General features: G+C 39.5%; 1 pseudogene; it reads left to right on the top strand.

Annotated features, from left to right (window-relative positions):
• Positions 1–578: 578 nt before the first annotated feature.
• Positions 579–697, top strand: LOC120583005 (uncharacterized; annotated as a pseudogene).
• Positions 698–10,798: the final 10,101 nt, after the last annotated feature.

Below are 10,798 nucleotides of genomic sequence, written 5' to 3'. Positions count from 1 at the left end.
CCTTTTTTAAAGCCAATGCTTGCTCTTCCAACCTTCTTAATGTTTTTGTAATGGTTGCCGTTAATGTTGAAATTCCTAGTGAAATACTGGCCATTCATATAACTGTTTAAAGCACTTACTTTAGAAAATGAGAAAATCTGGGAAATGTCTCTATTTGTGTTAATTTTACCAGATTTATGCCTTGGACAGGCACTAGGTGGAATTGGAATAGGTTGGGGAATTAAACATTTAGTGGCTGGAAGAACCTTATCATTATTACCGGCTCTAAATTACTATGTCTGTTTTCAGTTGAAATAGTACAGGAAAATCTCAATTAATTGGACATCAGCCTTGCAGAAACTTCAAGTAATTTAATGAAACACAACACAACACAAAAAGAAAACTTAACCAGATTCCCATAGGGGTGTATAGGTATGCTCTATGCTCAGTGAACATTTGGTCTACATTATGCATATTACTATCATTGATATCTATTTACAGTATTAAATAATGAGAAGTGATGTGAATCAAGGTAGTCTTGAGGCTCTATAACTTCTCAATAGACGTTCCATGATGATGAAAATGTTCTAAAACTCTTCTGCTACGGCCATACCACCCTGAACAAGCCCCATCCCGCTTGATCTCGTAAGCTAAGCACGGTCAAGCCTGGTTAGTACTTGGATGGGAGACCGCCTAGGAAGACCAGGTGCTGTAGGCGTAAAAAATAAAAAATAAGGGATTGTAAACTGACAAGGTCCTTGCAATCTATGAGGTCAACCAAGGGTTGCCTCCCTTAAAAAAAAAAATTAAAAAAAAAATAAAAAATAAAAAATAAAATTGCTCTGTCCACTACAGTAGCCACCTGTGCCTACTGAGTACTTGAAATGTGGCTAAAGTGACAGGAACTGAATTTTAATTAAATTAAAATTTTAAAGCAAATTTAATTTAATTACTGGAAAGCCCAGTTCTATAATATCTTGAGTCAATAATACACATATTTTAAACATTCAGAAAAGAATTACAGAGGATATAATAAACCACCAACTGGTGGTTTAATGGAAAACACACGTAGTTAACCTTTGGCTAATTTTAATGGAAAACACACATAGTTAGCCTTTGGCTGTATTTGCTTTAGATATTTTAAAAGAAAGAAAATAGTAAAGAGATAATTAAAGTTTTCTTCATAGCCCTCCCCTAGCCCCTTCTCCCTCCATTCCCAGAAGCATGTGTATCCTTCCCATCCATGTTTTTATGGTTATGTATTTATAAGTAATGTGTAGCATTATTTGAGTGTTTACACAATTTCAACAAATGAAATTATACAGTATATATCGTTCTGAAACTTGCTTTTTTTATTTATTAACAATTTTCGGGCCCGATCCATGTTGATGTATAAATCAATTTCATATATAAATCAATTTCATTCATTTAAAACTCTTCTAGAGAGTTCCAATTTATAAATATACAATATATTTATATAGTCTCCTAAGGATAGTAAATTTGAATTGTTTCTATTTTACTTTTTTCTATTACAAACAATACTGTGATGAATCTCTTAGTAGATTTTTTTCTTGGACATAATGGGAGAGTTTCTCTATGGTTGTTTACATTTCTTATGATTACTGATATATCTGGAATTTTTTTACTAGCTTATTATTTTATATTTCTTTTTCTATTCAGTATGCTTTTTATTCTTTTGCTTCTCCATTCACCTCTTTCCCCATCGTTGTTTAGAAGTTAAACATTTAATTTCTACTCATTTGGTGGTTAATTGTTAGCACACATGATTAAAAGCTTAGATCTAATCAATATCCCTAAACATTTTTTCAAACAATACTAGGAATTCAGAATGCCGTAACTCCTAAAACCCTCTTCCACCTTCACTATTATTACTGGGTAACATTTTAGTTCCACCTTTTTATTAAAAAAGAAAAAAAACCCTCCTGTTTTGGTCATCATTATTGTTATAATTTTACAGTCCGTATTATTTAGATTTATCAATTTCCTCATCAATGTCTCGGTCTACTGTTGCTTTTTGCATCTCACTCTTTTCTTCTGGGTTGAGTTTCTTTCTTGCTGAGATGTCACCTTTGTTATGGCTTTTAGTAAGGGAATGTTACCGTAAATTATCTTAAACTTCTTTACATCTAAAACATCTTTAAGAACTCACTCCTGCATATTGATTTGGCCTAGACTCCTAGTAGTACCTCCTATTGTCTCTCTCCCTTTCCTGGGGCTCCTGTTAAATGCATGCTGAATCTTTTCATTCTATGTTACGCATCTCTTAACTTCTTTCATACTTTCCATCTCTTTATTGCTATGAGCTCCATTATATGATTTCCTCAAATCTATTGTCAGTGCAGAAGAGTGTCCATTGAATTTTTTAATTTTAATGGCTCTTTTTTTTTTTATTTCTAGACGTTCACTTAAATTATTTTTAAAAATTTCACAGTCCCTTCCTTAGTGTCCTGTTCTTTTATTTTTTTCTTACTTTTATGCATTTTATTCCTTTATATTATTGCATGTTTGAATTATATGAGGTCTCTGAGACCCTTGATAGCCTTAGTTCTTGGTTTTAATTGTTTCGCATTTGTTGTGTTTGCTGATTTTCTCTCACAGTAGTTATTTACTTTATGAAATTAGAATTTTTTTTATTGTGAGCTCATCTTCAGTGGGAGTGGTTTTCCATGAAATACACACACTTGGTCAGGATCCTATAGATTCCAGTTTTATATAAGTTTCTCAGAATGGGTTCTTGTGCCTCATTGGTAATATAGATTCTAATCAGATGTCTGAATGAAGCAGGTTGATGTTCTTTCTTCGGAGTGGTTCTTTTACTCTCCCTGGCCCTGAAAGACGGTCAGCTAACTTCCTTTTGGCATTCCTGGCCAATGAAAGGACTTTGTCAGTTGCCTATTTCAGAGACAGAGAGGCTGCAAGCTCCCAGCCTTATGCAGGAAGGGGCTCAGTTCCAGCTCCCCACCTCTCATGGGCTGTGATCATAGGTAATTGTTTCTTTTCCAGTCTCTGCAATATTTGCCTGTCTCCAATACGCACATGAACTATTTCTTTTTAGCTCCTGCTCCCGATTTTGGAACCTGTGGATATTCTTTTCTTGTTTTTAAGATTGGCCATGTATCTAAAAGTTTGGGGGGAAGGGGCTAAGTTTTATACAGCATTTGTATATGATAGGAGTAGAAGGGTAATCTAGTCTGCAAAATTAATCAGAAATCCGGTAGTAAATGATTCCAATTTTGTTTATAGAATTTTACTTGATACTTGCTATTTTTGAGCCCTGATATCCTTAACTGTGTATGGGAGTAACATTAGTACCTACTTAATAGGATTTTTGTGAAGCTTAAAGAAAGGGGATAATGAAAGTGTTATCTAGATATTAGCTAGGATCTTACTGCCTCCTTAAATTTAAGTTTAGATAAAATGTCTTCCGCACTGTTCCACAGGACGTGAATGGGGAGGCGGTGGTACTCACATTCTTCTGCTCACTTCTGCTTCTGAGTTTCAGCTTCTGTGAATTTGTTCTGTTTAAGAATTGCCTCTTCATGCTGTTCCTCTCCCACACCGTGTTACCCCAGATGAGAAAATTTTACACACAACAAACAACATAGGCCACTTGTAAGGCACTGTGTGTTGTGTAACAGACATAATGAAAGAAATTGTTAAACTAAACATTGAAGACTCTCCTGGTCATTTCAGCAACTTGAGATCCATTCCTCCCTCCATACTGACTAACCCCACCCTCCTTCCCTCTGCCACCTCCATCTCTCCTCCTCATCCCTTCTCTCTGTGATTACCCCAGAACTCCACATTCTTATCACTTCCTGAGGCGGAGCAGTTGGACTTGAGCACCAAATCCACTTCCTCCAACACTCACTTTATGTCATTGAACCCAGGTGCGAAGCAGAATAGGGCTTTCTAGATGAAAGGCACCCTCTCTTTAGAAGGAAATTGTTATTCTAAGTCGTGAGTTTTTCATTCCTTTGTGTAGTAAAGCCCAAAACACATCCACTAACACAGTAAACACTCAACAAATGCTAGCTACACTCTTTCCACTCCCAAAGTCTCTAATTCTGCATCAGATTTCACGACTGACTAAGCAGAATTGATTTAAAAACAGAAGTGTGGAGACTAAACATTGATAATTCTAAAGTTCAATTAAAATTACTTTTGAATTACTTGCATGCCTATTCCTCTGCTAGTGCATATAAATGAAGAAAATAGAGAGGGATGGTTGCAAGTAAGGTACGATAATAATGAACACAGAAAAAAGATAAAAAAAAAATGTATCTTACAGAGAGGCTCTCAATCTCATTCATAATCAGAGACATTCCAAATAAAACGACAGGAAGATGCCATTTTACTTGGCAAAAATTCTTCCAAGAGTCTGAAAATACCCAGCGTTGGCAAGAATGTGGAGTAACAGTGACTCCCATACATTGCCGGTGGGAATGTTAATTAGTACAACCACTTTGGTTCACAGTTTGGTATTATCTGGCAAAACAGAAGTGCCTGTCCGTCTATGGAAATTCTTACACACGCACACCTGAAATTTGACAAGAATGCTTTCACCAAGGTGGATCGAAACAGCCCCAAACTGGAGTCGACTCAAATATCTGAAACAGAAGAATAAATTTTACACACCTCTTGCAGTGGCATTTCATACAGCAGTAAAACTGAATATAATTTACAGCTGCACGTGACGACATGGATAAATCCTACAGTCAATGCGAGTGACAGAAGCAAGTCACAAAAGGACATGTAAAGAATGAATTATTTATATAAAATGCAAAAGCTGGTAGAACTAAACTATATTAACAGTCATTCAGTTCTTCTGTATTTCTCTTTTTCTGTCATTCTCTCTTGCTGTCTTGAGATGACCTTGGAGTCAAGGTCTTAATTTGCTAGCATAGGCCCTGCTCTGAGCAGTGCTTGTACTGCGTGCTTCTGGTGTCAGTTATTCATACATTCACTCAACAGGTACCAAGTTCCAATTCCATGCAAGGCTGGAATTTGGTGCTGATAGCAAAGCAGACAAAAATTCTGCTTCCATCTTGGAGCTGACATTTTGGGGGAGGTGGGAGTCGGGCCTGGGGAGAAGACAGGAAGTAAAGTGAACATGCAAATTCTATGGTATAGTAGAGAGCGATAAGTACTGTGGAGAAAAATAAAGCCAGGAGAGGTTACGGTTTTAAATGGTGTGGTCAGGGAAGGACATTTTGTGAAAATCATGGTTAAACAAAGACTCGAAGTAGTGAGGAAGCTGGCTAGCCGTGTCTGTACCTGGAGGAAGAGCTTTCTAGGTAGATGGAACAGAAAGTGCAAAGACACGGAGGTACTTTCTCATCAATCATTTTTAGCATCTTATTAACATTTACCCCTAAAATCTTTAAATTTCCCTTCTTGTCAGTTAGACAGTTCTTGCCACAAATATAAGATTCACACTATGTTTTACAACCAAAAGAGACACCTGCTGTACTTTGTAGGCATGTAATTGTCAATATGCATAAAGGATTAATCTTGGGGTAAAGTGACCTTTGAAGTCACATTTTTCATTTTAGTCATTCATTTCAGTTCCTTTCAGCTAGCCTGGGTTATCATACAGACCACAAAGGTGAGACTGGCAGACACAGGTTTGAATTTCAGCTCTGTGACTCGGTGGACTTGAGCAACCTACTTAATATTCCTGGGTGTAAAACAATAACACAGTACCCATCTCGAAGCACTGTTGCGGAGACTGGGAGAATACAAGTCTTTGTGTCCTTCAATAAGATTTAATGTTTTTCTTTACATAGATCTCGTACATTTTTTAAGTTATGAATATCCTAGGTGCGCTACATTTTTTGTTAAAAGGAAAATTCTAAAAGTTCCCAGTGAGAAAAGGCAAATCACTGAATAAGAAGTCTGGAGTTCAAGTTCAGAATTGGCATAATGGCTCCACAATGTCGTCAGTATTTCTGGCCCTCCACCTTTCCTCCTCGCCATCCTTAGCAAGCGGCTTTTGTACTTGTGCTTATCACCTCGTAGTTGCAAGATGGACCTCCAGGCTCAGGTCCGTGTAGGGAAGAAGGGAGGCACTTATGAACACTTTCATATCCTGAAATATTCTTCTACAACATCGGTTAAAATTCCTGCCTTTGAATAAGTCTGCCAAAATTTATTTCCTTCTTACCCCACTGGAGTATGTGTATATTATATATGTGTACATATATATGGTGTATATGTGATTCTATAATGTATATACACATACATGCATCTATATCACTAATAATAACATGTTATTACCTATAGTGATATATAATATTACATATACATTAACGATGCTGCAGTAAATATCTTTGTAGTGAAGTCTCTGTGTGTATTTTCTTAGGACAAATTCCTAGGAAAGAATTATTTTTGAGTCAGAGCATATGCCTATTTCTAAGGCTTTTGATGCATTTTGCCAAATTGCTCTTGAGAAGGTAGCGATTTTTACCCCTTCAGTGAGTTTTCTACCCACCGCATCCTACATGCTTCCATCTCAACCTTAGCCATTGTCAACGTTATTTATTCAATTGGTTTAATTTGTCTTCGTTTAATAAATAAAAGTAATATTTTATTGCTTTACTTTCTTTGATTATTAGTGAGTTTAATCACTTAACATCTTTTAATTCAGTTTTTGATATTTATAAAAGGCTTATAAAATAGCTTCAAAGACTTACTTTTTCCTAACAGCTCCAGTAAATCATACGAGAAAAAGATTTAATAAATACTATATGCTGACATCGATTCTTAGTGCTATGCTGCACAAAAACTTATCTATATTACAGTCTTTAAAATCTCACACTCTAGGATTATTAATGTCTTTGGTTAATACCTATATCATTTTAGTGTATTAAGATTACATTAGTCTCAACTATAAACATAAAATAATAATAGTATATTAAAGTCATAATGTTTGATGCTTACACAGTTTGTTCCTTGGGAGATCAAAGAGCTGTGACAATATTATTTTAACGAATCATCTCTGCTAACCTGCCTGTTATTTCATTGAATGGATGTCTGTAGTTACACTAAAAAATTTTCTTTGTATATCTGAAGTTCAGATTTAACTGGGAGTTGTATTCCATTTTGGTTTTTTTTTTCTCTAAGTCTGGCAATCCTGAGTGAGGAGGGTCTGGAGTTTAAAGACTTGGACAGGGAGGTCTGGAGGAGCTGCATCTGGTGAGGTGTGAGCCAATGCCCAGGAGAGGGTCCTAGATCCCCCTGGCTCCTAGTTACTGGTCCAGGCCCTGCATCCCTGTGTTTGGGACTCAGGCAGGGGAAGTGGTAGAGGGTACTGCTGGTGCACCTGAGGCTGAGCTGGCATATCCCTGTCTGTCATTCCTGTCCCCTTATTCCATCCACAGAGAGATTCCATCTGGCATGGTGGAAAGAATTTTGGAGGCAGGCAGTCTTGGTTTAAATCCCATTCCTCCTTTGAACTAGCTTCGTGATTCGTGGCAAGTGGCTTCAGCTTTTTGAGCTGTTTCTATAGTGAAGGACGGAAGGGCAAGGAGGGAAGATGGAGGACCCGGAATACTGACGTCAGGTAGAGTCCTGAATGTTCATTCCATACTTCTTGGTAAGCACTTTCCTCGAACGCAAGAAAAAGTGAACCCAAACTCACAAGGTTATTGTGTGCTTTGCATGAGATGAGGTTTGAAAAGTGCTTAGCCGAGTCTTTGGTACCGCGGAAGCAGCCAAGCACTGAATCGGAGCCTCGAGGCAGCAGGGATTAGCGTAGACAGAGCCATTACTCCGATCACATCGTGTCCCTGGAAGAACTAAAAACAACAGTGTGGGGGCACTGCAAACCTGAGAGACCGGGAATTCTAGTGTTTGGTGGTGCAAGGTTTGCGGCTCTTTAAAGGGAAGTTTTTCTATATGTATTTTCCCCTGGGAATGAAACGGAATCTGTGATGGCGATGTCGGATGCGAGTTTGAAAGACAGCAAGGTGAGGCATTGTCCTGTGAACGCCCATCCGCCCACTCTGGTTTCCCAATCAGCCCGAGAAGTCTCAGCCGAGCCGACGTCCACGTGCTTGTCTTCAGGGGAAAACGAAACCCTTGACCAAGGCCTTTATAGGTCTACCAGAGCCTCAACAAGTCCCTTATGATTCAAGATCTTTTTAAAAAACTGAAGAATTAACCTGTTTGTAAATATGTTCAAGGCAGGTGTGGCCATCCCAGCCAACCCCTTCCCTGTCTGCAAGAGCTCTAGCCAACAGCTTGAGTGGCTTCTAATTTCCTGGAGAAGGGGCTGTTAACAGTTAAGTGGGGAGTGATCATCTTAAAGGGCCAGAGGAGCAATGAGGGCTTCCGGCTGCCCGGTCCTGTTATTAGTGGGACAGGCGGTCTTCCTCCTCAGGTGCCCACCCACGCAGTATCATCCGCCTGCTGACAGGGAAGGTTTAGGAGGGGCTTCCTCCACCTCTGGATTAGGGCGTGGGAAACTCACCCTGTCTCTCCCTTGGGGCATGGCTTCGACCCAGGAAACAGCAGGAGCTGAAAAGGACGGGCTGGCTGCAGACTTCTTTCCCGAAAGCCGAACCAGTTAAAGATGGAACAGAGAAGACCCTGCTAAACGCAGGCACTGTTTGGGCTGTTTTGGGTCGAGAGCACAATTTTCTATGTTTGAATATTTACATTCCACTTTAGTGACTTTTGTCAAATTCTTTAATATCTACATTATTGTTTACTTGATCTTTTCAAAAACTGACTCCATATTTTTACTTAAATGCCATTTTTATCCTCAATTTAGGCAATAATATCAATGAAATCATGGACAAAGTATGTGGTTTCTTTCTAATATACATTTTTTCAATAAATGCACGCTCTGAATTTAAAAACGCTTATTCATGTGACCTTTAAAATGATTTCATGTAATTTGTTGAGGGTTGTAGGTCAGGAATTGTTCCAATCCCTTCATGAGTATGAATTTATTTAATCTTCATGGTGAGGCAGGGAAGAGGATAATAGTAATAATACTGACTTCCACTGCTGTGAGAGGATTAGCTGGTTGATACGTGTAAACTGCTCAGAACTGTGTCTTCTGGAAAGAAAATACGTACAATCGTTTATTATTATTATCATCATCTCCATCATACAGATCCTTCTTTCCATTAATCAGATGGGGACACGGAGGCAGGCACAGGGATGTTAGCTTGCACATAAGGACTTGAGCTGGAGGGAGGCTAAGCCAGGACTCAAAGCAGACAATGAGTGAAGCCCAGCCTCTGATCCATGATGTTGCTCACCTCCCACTTTTTTGGAAAAATTACCTCGGGACAAGGTCCCAACCCATTAGAAGAGATACTTGTCACCTGGATGCAAAGGGGTGGAGCATGGTGCCAGTGAAGGAAGGGCCAGGTGCTTGTGGAGAAGCAGGTGTCTGCTCAGAGATGACAGGACCACAGCTGCTAAGCTGGCTGATAGAGCCTGGCCAGGGACAGCCTGGGAGGATGCTGTATGAACTCGAGAGTGAATCTGTCCATTTGGGACAGTCTCTGTAAACATGTTTATTTGGTAAATAAAACAGTCCCACGTCTTCCTTAGAGCAGATCCTGAAATGATGTCAAACTGACAAGTGGAGCCCAGTTAGAGTGACTCTAGGGACCTAGAGTGTCTCCTTGCCTATGTCACATGGTTGGAACTCGAACCTTCCATTAATTGAGATTTCCAGATAACCCTAAATAATGTACAGCCTATGCTGCATGCATTTTTCAAATATTCAGAAAACTCTTTTGCTGCCAGAAAGCCCTGCCCTCTCTCCTCTGCCTTTCAGAGAAGAGTATTAGTTTTAAAGCATCCTTGGAAACATGCTTCTAATACTGATTCACCTCAACACGTTTAATTAATTTGTCATTGACCGAAGCAGAGTGTGACATCGGTGAAGGTTGTCAGCACGCTCTACTTCTCCTCACCCCAAATTCTTTTCATAACTTTTCTGAGGATTGTTGTCCCCTTGACTGGTCTGTACTCTCTGTGTCTCCCACAGTGACTCATTAGAGTAGCCTATTCTATGACGGGGACTTTACATAAACTATTGTAGTTCTTACTAGAGATGCTGCAATGAGGGGCCTGTCGTTCCTGTTTTACAGACGAGGAGCTGAGGCCCACTGTCGCCCAGCAAATTGAGAGGCTGGGCTCAAAACCGATGTGTCCAGCTCTAAAGCTCCAGCTCTTACCTCGAGGTGGTTCTGCCTCTCATGACAAGTCTGTGAAGAGTGTTCTCTGGATTGGTGAGAAGCCCACTGGCTTCTGCTGCTCGCTTACCAGCTAACCTGCTGCACGGCCTTGGGCAAGTCCCTGCATCACTCTGGGCTTCAGGGTCTTAGTTTGTTTGGGCTGCTATAACAGAGCACCGTGGACTGGGAGGCTTGCATAGCAAACGTTTATTTCTCACAGTCCTGGAGGCTAGAAGTTCACCATCAGAGTGACAGCGTGATCGGGTTCTTGGTGAGGAACCTCTTGCTGGTTTACAGACCTCTGTTTTCTCCTTGTATCCCACTTAGAGAGACATGTCATCTAAGACTCTGAGACCCATTATGGGACTAATCCTGATCATAGTAAGGATTATGGGAAATAGCATTATGGCACTAATGCTATTCGTGAGGGCTCCACCCTCATGACCTAATTACCTCCCACAGGCCCCACCTCCTAATACCATCACATGGGGGTCAGAATTTTGGGACATGAATTCTGAGGGGACACAAACATTCAGTCCATAATACTTAGTTTCCCTACTTATGAAATAAATGTATCAAACAGTAGGATCTCCAAA

Source organism: Pteropus medius, unplaced genomic scaffold (genome assembly GCF_902729225.1).
Source record: "Pteropus medius unplaced genomic scaffold, Ma_sr-lr_union100, whole genome shotgun sequence".
In the NCBI taxonomy this organism is placed as follows: Eukaryota; Metazoa; Chordata; class Mammalia; order Chiroptera; family Pteropodidae; genus Pteropus; species Pteropus medius.
This window is presented reverse-complemented; position numbering and strand designations above follow the sequence as displayed.